Below are 12,574 nucleotides of genomic sequence, written 5' to 3'. Positions count from 1 at the left end.
TGGGTCACTATCTAAAAACAGTGGTCCAACATAAACAAAAGTTCAAACTCCAAATAACATAAGAAAGAATCTATATACAAAGAGGATGACTTTACAATTCAACAATATATTAACCCTAATAGATAGTTATCTAATGAGAAGTATGTTATGAAAGAACCTTGGGGTTAATTTCCAAAATCATTATACTAAATGAAGAAAAATGAAACAATTTACTATTAGAATAACTCGATAAAAAACAATGCGGAATATTTGATTTTGGTTAAAAAGGCAATAAAATAATTCAACAAGAAACAAACTAAGACAAAACAATATAGGGAAACAACTTTGTGAATCTACTTCTAAAGCATTATATCTGATAATTTGGAAGGCATGTCAGCAACAGTAATTTTGGTATCATAGTTTTGAATTCAATATGTTCTCTATTCAGCATTACTAATCCCAATAGGATTAGAATGCCAACCAAGAGCTCTCTCAAATCCATTTATGTAATGTTGATCATCTTCAATAGCCTGAATTATTTCATGTTTATTGTTCATAACAAAGGGACCATATTGAATGATTGGTTCATTCAGTGGCTGCCCCCCAATTAGTACGAATCTGCAGGGAATATTTGACTTGTTCTAAACACTCAATCCATTGCCATAGCTTAATTGAATAGTGTGGTGAGCACTAATAGCTGATGAAGTAAGATCTCCAAAAATTTCCTCGCCTTCTAAAACATAAAAAAATGCATTTCAATGGTCTAGAACAGATTGATGAAGAACAACTCCCAACTTCATTGTGAAATCCAATAAAATTGTTGGAGTTGGGTGTACACAGGGGACTTAATGCCTAAAGCTTCTCCAACTATAACAACTACTCTAACACCATCTTTCTCAAACTTCGGTATGTCTTTACCTTCCAATTCTTGATATGGAGGTTCAATCCTATACAGAAAACTAATAATTAATTATCAACAAATGATTTAGGTGCTTTTTAAATAGAGGTTAGGGATCATTAAGGTGTTAAGACACAATTTTATATAACCATTAATATCAAGGAGAATATAAACATCATATTATTTAAAAACATATCGTAACGATCAAATTTTATAACTACAAATGTATGGTAAAAAAAACAAGTTAGCTAAAAACACATTAAAAATTAAACTACAATAGCTAAAATTATATAATAATAAAACAATAAAAATTGATAATAAAATTAATCAAAACAAGTGATAAACCATGTATTTATATTACTTACCTAACCTCTAATAGATGCAAAAGGATTTTGTTATAAATGAAATGCAAACTAATAGTAGAATCACGTAAAAGAGTCTATCAAACTATGGAGATATGTTTTGGAGGAGATATGTATAGGAGGAGGAGTTATATCTGTGGAAGGAGGGCTACCTCATGGTTAAATTACCTTACCTCTAATGTAGTCAAAAGGATTCACATATGGGAGGAGTGTTGCCACATTTTTAAATTACCTTACCTCTAGTGGAGCCCAAATTAGAACCAAAAGGATTTAATGCTCAAAAAATAATCCGTGAAGTACAACCACCTCCCAATCACATGGTTTTAGTGCCAAAGTCTAGGTGACAAAATATAGGACTATCAGTTGATGATGGCCCAGCATACCACCTACACACAAACTCTTGAACCTGTCACCCAAGCTATCCAAGCTCAAAGTCGTACTTCAACCCTTAATAAATTTGGCAGTGAAAGGGAGAAAGTAGTTTGAAAAAACAATAAGAATAAAAATCAAAATGGTTCTTTAAAGGCTCATGTTTCCAAAGCCCCTATTGCAGGTGTCTCCAATAAACACCCACCCAAAAATCAAATGGCTCGCCCCACCTTGATTCCTTCCTCACAATGTGATAGTCACATATCTTGCTCTCTGTCCCTCTGCTCAACCCTTTTATTAAAGAGTCAACTAATGGCCTTCTAAAGAGGCAAATATCACCACCCTAGACCACTGATTTTCATAAACAACTGAAAATTCAAACCCTTGTAGATTTTAGAAGGCCTTAAAGATAATGAGGAGGAGATGGCAAACAACCCTACATTTTCTCAATTAAGTTACCTCATGGAACATCTAGGGCATGTCTAATTTCACACAAAACACATATTCTAGTTCAAACCTCACTTAGCATTGAGCAAGCTTCTATTTTTCTCTACAAGAAGTCGAATTTACAAAGTCAAAGCACAAGATTTTTGTTGAGAAAACCCTTGTACGTAATATGGTTGAATGTTGTTTTTAATTCCTCTGGTTAATATCTCCTTGGAAGGCTCCTGGGATTATTGACAAGGGGACTGACTCTACCCAAATAATTTTTTTTGACTTTATTTACCCTAGATGGTCACCTTGTTGGGCTAACCAAGATCTACACATCAAATGACAAGCATGAAAGGGAAACATTTTGGACGTAGTCTACTGATGAGTTGCCAAAGGCTCCCTAGATTTTTTGCAGAACACTATGGTAGAGAACCCATAGGACATGGAAAGCATGTTACTAGTTCAGATACTTACACGTGAGAAATAAAATTGTATGGACTAATTCAACCTATTATCACTCAAGTTTTTTCCTTAGAAGTTATCAAAGAAGGAATAACCTGAGGTAACCACAAACCAATCTTTTAGACTCAGTTTCTAGCCAACCTAAGTCCAGAGAGGGCTCTCTCCTTATAATTTAACTTTGTTTAAATGAGATTTCAGGCTAGTTCTTAACGTTTAGGATTGTTTGTTTTTATTGGGTGGTGGAATTAAGAATAAAAATGGGCAGAGCAAATATGTAGGCCATTAGGCTATGGAGTCAATCAAGAAAGGATTAACTGGATTTGATCTATCACTGAGGTAAGAGTCCATTGGGCAAGCTAGCACAACAAAAGAAAATCTGCAGTTTTAAATGGATGAAAAGTCCTAACCAGGGCCAAGGGCAATGAAGAATCCTTAACCGGGATTGGCATGAAGAAAGGAAGGATGGCTAGTAGCAAAGGGCAATGAAGAATCATGTACTATGGGTGTCTCTGTGCTAGTTGATGTACATGTGCCTGATGTAGTACCTGTCACTGCCAATGTTGTTGCTGGTGGAATTGTTGGTGCCAAGGCAACTGCCAAGGTGGGGGTTACTGCTATGGAAACTGTAGGTATTATAGTCCGAGGAGCGATGGCCAACTCACTTTTCTTGGACTGTATCAAATTATCCAATTCTTTCTCAGTTTCCTTCAATTGGTCATTTAACTTAAGGACTAGGTCCATAAGTTCTTCCTCCTTCTGTGTTTCCAAAACTTCAGCTATTTGAGGATGATGAAGAGGAGGAATCTTGAGCTGCTTCTTTAGTGCAGCTATGTCATCATTTTTCTTCTTTATCAGTTGCTCTGCTGCTTTAACATCCTTGGGATCATGTCCTAGCTCTATGACCAAGTCCTCTAAGGACTTTATTCTAGTGTCTTTGGCCTGAGAAGAGGCCTTTTCCAACTGGAATTGGGCTGAGACATTGTTTAGTGAATTCTGAAGTTGGTGAGTTGCTATGGCCTTGCTGGTTAATGTGGAATAGACCATTTCTCCAGTTTGTTTATGCAACTCAATTTTTTCAATAGGATGGATATCCTTTGCCATAACCTCAAAATTTGTCTTAAGATAATCTGCCATTGACTTTGGTTATTGTATAGTTGGCTTGAGAAAGCTCATCTGCATTTTACCCTCCTTTATATCAAAGGCTGACATTAGCCTTGTTTGGTTTGTTGGAGCCATCTTCAGATAATGTGTATAGTTTTGAAACATTAATATTTCATTCCTTGCTTTGATTTCCTTGTATTTTTCCTTGATATCTAGACTCTATCCTATGGGAGCCCTGAAAGAGGATATTTCCACACTCTGCTGCCTTTCTAACATTTGAGTTTGAGAGGTGGAAGTTTCTTGTGTCCCTCCTGAAGGAGTGTTGTGCCTGCTTTCTGTCCTCTCCACCCCTGAAATCCCTGCTGTCTCTTCAGTGTATTCTTGCTCTGCATATGGATTTAACCTTTGCCTCTTAGTATAGGTTTGGGAAACAGGCCTGCTGGAAGGAGTGGCCTCATCTCTATCTCTCTTAAGGTTCCTCTCCTCATTAAGAGGAGTCTGCAAAACAGGAGGGTTGCTCATGATTTGCTCTGGTTGAGCAAGCTCCTCTGATATTTCAGGTTGTTCAGATTCTTCTGGCTGTTTTGAAAGCTCTAGTTTCTTTGATGGCCCTGCTTGATCTGAAGATTCTAGTTGCCCTGATGGTCCTGCCTCTGTTGATGGACCTGCTTCTTCTGTCTGCCCACTGTGGCCTTGTGCTTGTCTCTGAGACTGAGACTCTCCTGGAACCTGTACAAAGGAATCCTCATCAAGTCTTCTGTCTAAGTCCATTAATACATTATCAATAGCAACTTCTGTATTATCTTGATCTATCAAAGTGCCTTCCACCCATTCAGGTTGATTAGCATATTGTTCAATTTTAGGGATTTTGTGGTGGATATAAGGAGATAGTTTATTCTTTTTCCTCCTATTACAAATGAAGCTGTAGGGGTCATATGTCCACATGAAGCTCTATTTTAGTTTCAATCTTTGGAGGATTTCATCTGCCTCCTTTCCTGCTTCTCTACTATTACAAATTAATGGGCCTAGCTAATCCTTTATTCTAAGTTGGGCTTTCTTCTTGGCTCTTACAAAGTGCACCTCATCTGAATTGATCATTTGTTTGTAGTACTCCAAAGAAAATAATCTCATGGGAAGGTACTTTGGCAATTTGTAAGGTGGCAATTCACATCCATAAATTCTAATTTTAGTACGCTTTTGGTACAAGTACCAATCCCCTACTTTGTACTGTTTCGACAACTATAGGACCCTCCTGATGTCTGCACTGATTTTGCATGGAGGGCTTCCTAGCAGCATGGTTGTCACAGGATAGACAAAGAGGTCTATGAAGTTTGTATAGGAGTATTGAGAATCATATTGATGAATCAAAGAAGTCCAAAAAATCACTGGTCTGGGGTTTCCTCTGGTGTCAAGCTTTTGGAGGGCAACTGGAAACCTATCAGCTTGGTAATACAAGAATAAATGGTATAAAACTGAAGAATACTTGAAAACTCTTTCATTTTCCAACCTCATGAATTGAACATGCATTCTGTCAGCAATAAACTTTACATAGTCAAATATGACGGCTAGTGGTTGGCCAGGAGAGTAGAATGACATGATGGATATTATGATCTCATCAAAAAATTCACTAATGGTGTAGCCTAACACACTCGATATCACATCTATGATGTCTTAGCGAAGGCTGGAGAATATTGTTTCTAGATAAGGAGGAGGGTCCTTTGGGATATACTCTTCTTCTCTGATAAAAGTCTGGAATAACTGGGTTAGTCTGATTGAAGTGAGAGTAGGGTATTTGTTCAGCATTTCTCCAATGGAAAGAGGGGTTAGGCTTTGGCTTGGCTGCAATTGAAGCATCTGATTAATGGATTTAGCAATGATAGTAAACAAAACAGACTGGTCAGGGGTTCTCACTACTCTCTGGATAGGATCATAGTTCATGTGGCAGTAATGTACAATTTCTGGAATACATGCACTCTGGGTAACTGGTATTTAGGCAAACCTGATTCCCAAATTCCAATGGAGTTAGCTTGGTTTAGGTACTGGTTCCTATACTTGCAAAAGAGTTTTAAAGGGGATTTTGAGACAGAAGTATCTTTAATCTGGAAGTCTTTGACTACAAGGGGAAGGTGGTCTAAATCCCTGTGGGGAGTTGTAATGGGCATGACATTCAAGGCGATTGGGGCTTCCATCCTTGGTTCTTATGGATTCAAGGATGGGGACAAAGGGTTTTAGGGAAATATGGAAAATTTGGTCTTTTATAGAGTATTTCAGGACTACCAGGCAGCTTAATTTACTAAATTACTTAATTTTTTAAAGCAATTTAGCTCAAGTTCAGCAAGAAAACAGGGTTTCTGAGTGGAAATGGGGTAAATACCTGGTTTCGACTGTTTGAATGGAGTAATGGTGCTTGTGCACTATTTGCAGGAAGCACACAGGTCTGCAAGGTAGTCTGGAGTTTCAGCGGCTTCAGAAAGTTGATGGTTGGTAGCAGGTTTGTAGTTGAACGTGCTATGTGCTTTGCATGGAAACTAGAACATCCTTTTCATAATAAAAAACAAAAAACAATGAGTTTTTTGGCTTTATGTGTAAAGTCAATGATATTGGCGGGTATAATGGGAAAGCGATAGTTGGCGCCAACCGGAGGATGTGATGTTTTGTCATGTAGTGGAGGTGGTAAGCGGGATCCATTGCACTGCTTTTAGGGAAAAGTGGTTTTGGGGGGAGGCCACCCAATGCCATTCAACGGGTGCCACGTAGCGGCGGGGTGAACAGTGAAACCACTCACATTGGGCGGGTAAAGGTTGGCCTTCGGAGGCCGCCCAATATGAGCGTCAGCCGTTGGATCTGAAGGGGTCAGATCGTACAGTGATTGGGGGTGTGATTTGATTGGGGAGTTAATGGAGGGGCCCGATAGAATATTAACTGCGGGTTAGGGTGGCTTAATGACGTCGGGGGCGATATGATTGGAGGAATAGGTTATTAATTAATCACAGTTTGATTAATTAACCCCCTTTTGTTTTGTGGAGGGTTATGGCTCTTAATTAGTCGCGGATCGACTAATTAATCCATTTAATTAATTTACTACTAAGGTTTATATTTCAAACCATCGGGGCGGGATATTAACATATGGGATTTTAATAAAACATACGGGAAAGGGGGTTTTCTTTTCGGGAGTTAAATAAATATAATAAAAATTAAAGTTAATATGAAGTGAAAGCGGAAAGTGAATGTGCTAAGTATAATGTTTTGATATTTATTTTTATATCCACATCTATACATCATAACTTAGGCTAAATGATTTTTTGTGGGTTTTTGTGGAAAAAAGGGGTTTTATGTAGGGTTAATTACTTTCCCTAGGCAAATGATGATTTCACCGTAGGAAAAGGGATTTTTAGGTGAAATGAATGTATTATGGAGGAAGTGAATGTTGGTAAGGGGATTTTAGTACTTAGACCCTATAAGTTATTGAGCTGAGGGTCTGATCCCTCCAAAAGTGAGAGAAATGCTTTGAGCCCCTTTAACTTAAGGTTTTAGGTACTTTTGACTTCACTTATGGGAAATTAGTGACATTAGAGGTAAAATGAATGGGGAGATTAATCACTTGACTTTGTAACTGTTCCATTATCATCCATACTTTAAGCAACTTGATGATGAAAGTAAATGACATGATTTTATCCAATCAAATGCCATAATTCTGCAACCATGCAACTACTTACCCATCTACTCATCCTACCATTTTTTCTGCTCTTTATTAGGGTGCACTTAAGCTAGAAAACCCTTATCAAAACATTTTCTTTTCTTTTACAATAGAAATCTATCTAAATCCATCCTTATTACATCCAAGGGCTCAGATTGAACAGTTTGGTCAGATTTTATTCTCTATCTCTAAGCATGAAATTCAAAACATGGAACAACCAAGTTTAAACTATTTGGTTACCATGGATTGTGGTATAAACAACAAGTTGTAGACAATCATTATTATACAAAAAGTAAAATAGCAGTGGCATTTGTACTTGCACACTTTCATGGTCTTTTTTCTTTTTCTTGGGGTTCAATTTTCATCTTTTTTTACCCTTTTCATTCTTTTTGTCCTTTGATTTTTCTTTTCGGACATACCCTCTTTACATTTTTTAATTTTTTTGATAATTTGAATATGGAAAACATTTGCAGAAAAGCAAAGGTATGTACATATTACAGATTTTACCTAAGCCATTAAAAAAGTATGACACCTATTGGTATAGGAACATAACACTGGCTCCACTTGGGGATGGCATTTCCTGGTGAAATGTCAAGAACTAGTAGATCAATGGCCTTCTGAATTTTTGTGATTTTACTCTGCAACTTCCGTTTTACTTTACTGCTTTATTGATACTTATTGACAATGAAACTTTTGAAGCTTAGGGCCTTCTCTTCAGGCTTCAACTCCAAAATTTACCATCCAATCCAAACTAAACTTTTTGAAGGATATAGTATGTACAAGTGATTAGTAGAATCAATGATTGGGATCTATATAGTTCTTAAGCATTCGACCATTGACTGGTCCTCCTTCTACTTCTGCACCACCCAGTTCTTTAAGGAAATAGGCATTATTACCTCTAAAAGCATAAATAATTTAAGGACCTTTCCATAGGAAGTCAAACTTCCCATGTTTCCCTTTATCTTCCCTTCTTGAGTCCCATTTCAAGACTTTATTTCCCAAATAGAAATCTTCTACCTTGGTTCTCTTGTCAAATTCTTTTTTGATTTTCTCTTACACAACTTGGGACCTGATGTCGACTTGCTCCCTAGTTTGTTGCAAATGAATAGTCTGGTTGATCATTCTCTGAATATCATTGGGCTCAACCTGTGCTTCTTGGAGTAATTTAATCACTGGAGTTCCCAAAGAAGATGGGAAGACAACCTCCTTTCCATAGACTAGCTGATAAGGACTGGTACTAATAGATTTCTTTGTGGTCAACCTGTCTGCCCACAAAGCATTCACTAGTTTCTTGTTCCATGTCTTTTTATTATCTTCCAATAATTTTTTGATAATATTCATTAAGCTCTTATTGGATGACTCTGCAAGTCCATTTCCCTGGGGATAATAGGTTGTGGAATGACTAAGGGTTATGTGATATTTGTTACAAAAGTCAATCATCCTCTTTGATTTAAAGGTTGCAGCATTGTCTGTGATGATTTTAGTGGGACAACTGAATCTGGACAAAATATTGGCCTCAAGAAAACCTATTATGACAGTATCGGTGGCTTGTCTTGAGGGTATGGCTTCTATCCACTTTGTAAAATAATCTGTGGCAGTTAAGATCCATCTATGTTGGGTAGAGGAAGGGGGATGAATTTCACCAATGAAGTCAAGACCCCACTTTTGAAATGGTGTTTCAGTTGATATAGGTTTCAAAGGTAATGGGAGTAGTTTTCTTTTCCCTTCAAAAATATGACATTTGTGGCATGAGGTTACAAACTTTTTTACATCAGCAAACAGAGTAGGTCAGTAAAAACCTACTCTCAAGATGTTATCAGCTGTTGTCTTCCAATAGAGATGTCCCCCACAGTCACCTGCATGAAACTCTTACAAAATTTTATCAGATTCCTCCTTTAATAAACAATTCAACAAGATGCCTTCATGATTTTTCCAAAATAAGGCATTATCAATTATGAAAAACTTTAAAGATTTCATCTTTAAGAACCTACTTTTAGTCCTAGATAGCTCTAGAGAAGCTTGAAGGTTTTGTAGAATGTATATTATGTTAGCAGACCATGGTGAATCTGTAAAGGCTTGGCTGATCTGTGGAGTTGCCATCTCCTCTTAGTTATCTAGTTCTACGATGAAGTTTATGTCTAGGGCCTAATAGTTTGATTTGGCCATTAGCTTAGCCAAACCTTGGACTTTGATCAATTTTGTAGGTTTTATTTCTAAATAATACTCTGATATTGTAGCTATCCACTTTCCTCTCTTTCCATCAGGTCCATCCTGTGTCAGAATGTCCTTGACTACAGCATTGGGAACATAAGCTACTATGTGAGAGTACAAAATATTAACTCTGAAATCTTTAATAGCTTTAACCAGAGCAAAAACCTACTTTTCCATTATGTTATACTTTAAAGGTGCATCTCTCAGGGATTTACTGAAGAAGGCCATTAGCTATTCAAAACCCTGATAATTTTCTTGCAAGAGGACTGCAGAAATGGTGTGTTCTGAAGCAAAATAAAATATGATGAATTCCCTATCAAACATTGGACTTATGAGGAGTGGTGTTTTTGTCAAGGCTAAATTTATATATTCAAATACTTTTTAGCCTCTAGAGTCCATTTAATAGTTGAATCTTTCTCTAACATGTTGTTTAGTAATCTAATTAACTCAGCTAAATTAGAGTTAATTATCCTCAAAAAGTTTATTTTGCCTAAAAGTGCTTGAAGTTCTTTGCTGTTCCTGGGATGTGGTATCTTCAAAATGGCTTCAATTCTTGTTGGGTCAATCCTGATACCATCTTTGGAGATAATGTGGCCTAATAATTTCCCTTCTTCCAACCCAAATAAAGTATTTTTAGGATTCAGAGAAATTCCATATTTCCTGCATTTAGTAAAGACCTGCCTAAGATGATCCAGGTGTTGTTGGTCTGATTTAGAAAACACTATGAGGTCATCAAGGTATATTACCAGGAAGTCATGGATTTCTTTGGCAAAGGCTATGTCCATTGCTCTTTGAAAGGTGGCCCCTACATTTCTTAACCCAAATGGAATTTTTACATACATGAAAGTGCCCCATGGAGTTGTGAATGCAGTCTTCGCCTGATCATTTGGGTGGACTAGGATTTGGTTATAACCATAGAACCCATCTAACAGTGAGATTTTGGAGGAACCTACTACCCTCTATAATATGTGATCCATTTTAGGAAGAGGATAGTTATCCTTAAGTGAAACTTTATTCAAATTCCTAAGGTCAACACACAACCTAATTTCGCCAATTTTCTTTCTAGTGGGTACCAAATTGGAAACCCAGTCTGAGAACCTGATAGGTGCAATAATCCCAGCTTCATACATTCTTTTGATCTCCTTTTCAATAGAAGGTAGTAGAACAGGGTTGATTCTTCTAAGCTTTTGTCTAAAAGGCTTTTGATCTTCTTTTAATGGAATAGTGTGTTGTATTATGCTAGTATCATAGGATTTCAGGTCCTCATAACTCCAGGCAAAAACATCCTAGAATTATTTCAGCAGTTCCACATATTTCAATTTTTTATTGGGAGGTAACAATTTTGACAGCTTTATCAGTTTGGGATTTTCTTCAGATCCTATATTACATTCCTCAATGTCTGATTTCAAAGGTTCCATTTTAGGCTTTTTAGGAATATTGTTTGAATCAAATAAGTCCTCCAAAGGAGTTAATCCTTCGGGTAGAAAATTGTCTTTAAGGTTTATGACTTTAGTTTCTTCATCAATGGCTTCATCAATTTCCATTTGTTTTAGGTTTCGAATATCTGCTTTTGTAAACTTCATAGGATGAAATTTATCTATCTGATCATCTTCTAGTTTGTTAATTTCTACTTCATCAGAGCAATCAAAATCTACTTCTATGTCTGTGTCTATGTTGGTATTTACAAATTCATTATCTAAAGTCAAAAAATTGTTAATTTGTTGATCATTCTCAAATACTTGCCAATTCTTTAAATTATCAGGAATGAAAGGTTTGTGCCTAACCTCAACATTGTACTGATGGTTGGGCTGGAAAGGCAACTTACAAGTACTAGAAAACATGGCTAGGCTGTGAGCTTGCATGTTCTATTTTCTAGGGATAACAACAAGCTTAGTTTCTAAGAAAGTATTTAGTATCTCTATGATTGTTCCTCTATAAAATCCTAATCTAGGATCCCTAGTCATATAAACAACATTAATTTGTTTAATCACCAACTCAGAATCTCCCATGATAAAGACTCTTATGGCTCCTAATCTTTTGACTAGTTTCAAACCTAACAGAAGTGCTTCATATTCGGCCATGTTTTTTGTGCATTTAAAGTTTAACCTATAGGCATGACCCTCTGAATGATCGTTTTCTAAGTTATAAATCCATACACCTTCTCCTGCACCTAGTTTGTTAACAAACCCATCAAATTCAAGATGCCATAGGATTTCATGCTCATAATTTTCATTTGGGGTAGTGGAATCCTTCTTGACTAAGGTATCTAGGTCATCTTTTTTATCTGAAATGTCATGAATTTGGATAGTTTGATTTTATTTTAATACTGCAATTTCTTTTGGTTCTACTGTCATGTTGTTCAAAGTGTCTTCTTGATTAGTTTCAGCATTATAAAGTATGAAAGAATCAATATCAGAATGTACTGAATATATAGGAAAGTTCTGAGGCCTCTCTTGTGTACTCACTACATACTTCATCAAAGTCTCTCTATACAGTTTCTTGGGATGTCCAAAGACTGATATGGTAGCATATGACATGTTGAGTTGCAGAGATCCCTGGAGTTTGGCACCCCAAGATCTAGACAACAGCATACCATACTTTGGAGGTATGTCTGAAACAACTATGTCCATAAGTATGGTCCTTGTAGGGTACTGAACTAGGGAAATACACAAATCCTTTATGAGGCCTAAGCATTTAACTTGGCTCGAACCAAAGGATAACAGATCCTTATAAGGCCTAGTGATATCCAAGTTTAGATTTTCCACTACATACTTAGGCATAAGATTATGTGAGGCCCCAGAGTCAAGCATGGCATTATGTAAGATTTTATCGTGGATGTTAAGGCTGATGTAGAATGGTGGTATCCCTCATTCAATTGGCTTTCCATTAACATTTGGTCTGAAAATTAACTCAGGTTGGTCATCAAATAGATTCACAGAGTCTTCATTTTCAACAAAGTTCAAAGATTTACTAATTTGAGATCTGTAAGTTTCATGTTTAACCAATTCTGTTAGAGGAATTGAGATTTTGAGTTTGGCCACCTCTGCTCCCAGATTGAAAGGT

General features: G+C 36.7%; 1 pseudogene; it reads right to left on the bottom strand.

Annotated features, from left to right (window-relative positions):
• Window positions 1–419: 419 nt before the first annotated feature.
• On the bottom strand, window positions 420–4,374 carry LOC149217176 (pirin-like protein; annotated as a pseudogene).
• Between the last annotated feature and the right edge of the window lie 8,200 nt (window positions 4,375–12,574).

Source organism: Pinus tabuliformis, chromosome 1_1, assembly GCF_031772625.1.
Source record: "Pinus tabuliformis cultivar Carrire ecotype Pingquan chromosome 1_1, CPIR1, whole genome shotgun sequence".
NCBI classification, from domain to species: domain Eukaryota; kingdom Viridiplantae; phylum Streptophyta; class Pinopsida; order Pinales; family Pinaceae; genus Pinus; species Pinus tabuliformis.
The sequence above is the reverse complement of the archived record's forward strand: the minus strand, read 5'-3'. Positions and strand labels throughout refer to the sequence as shown.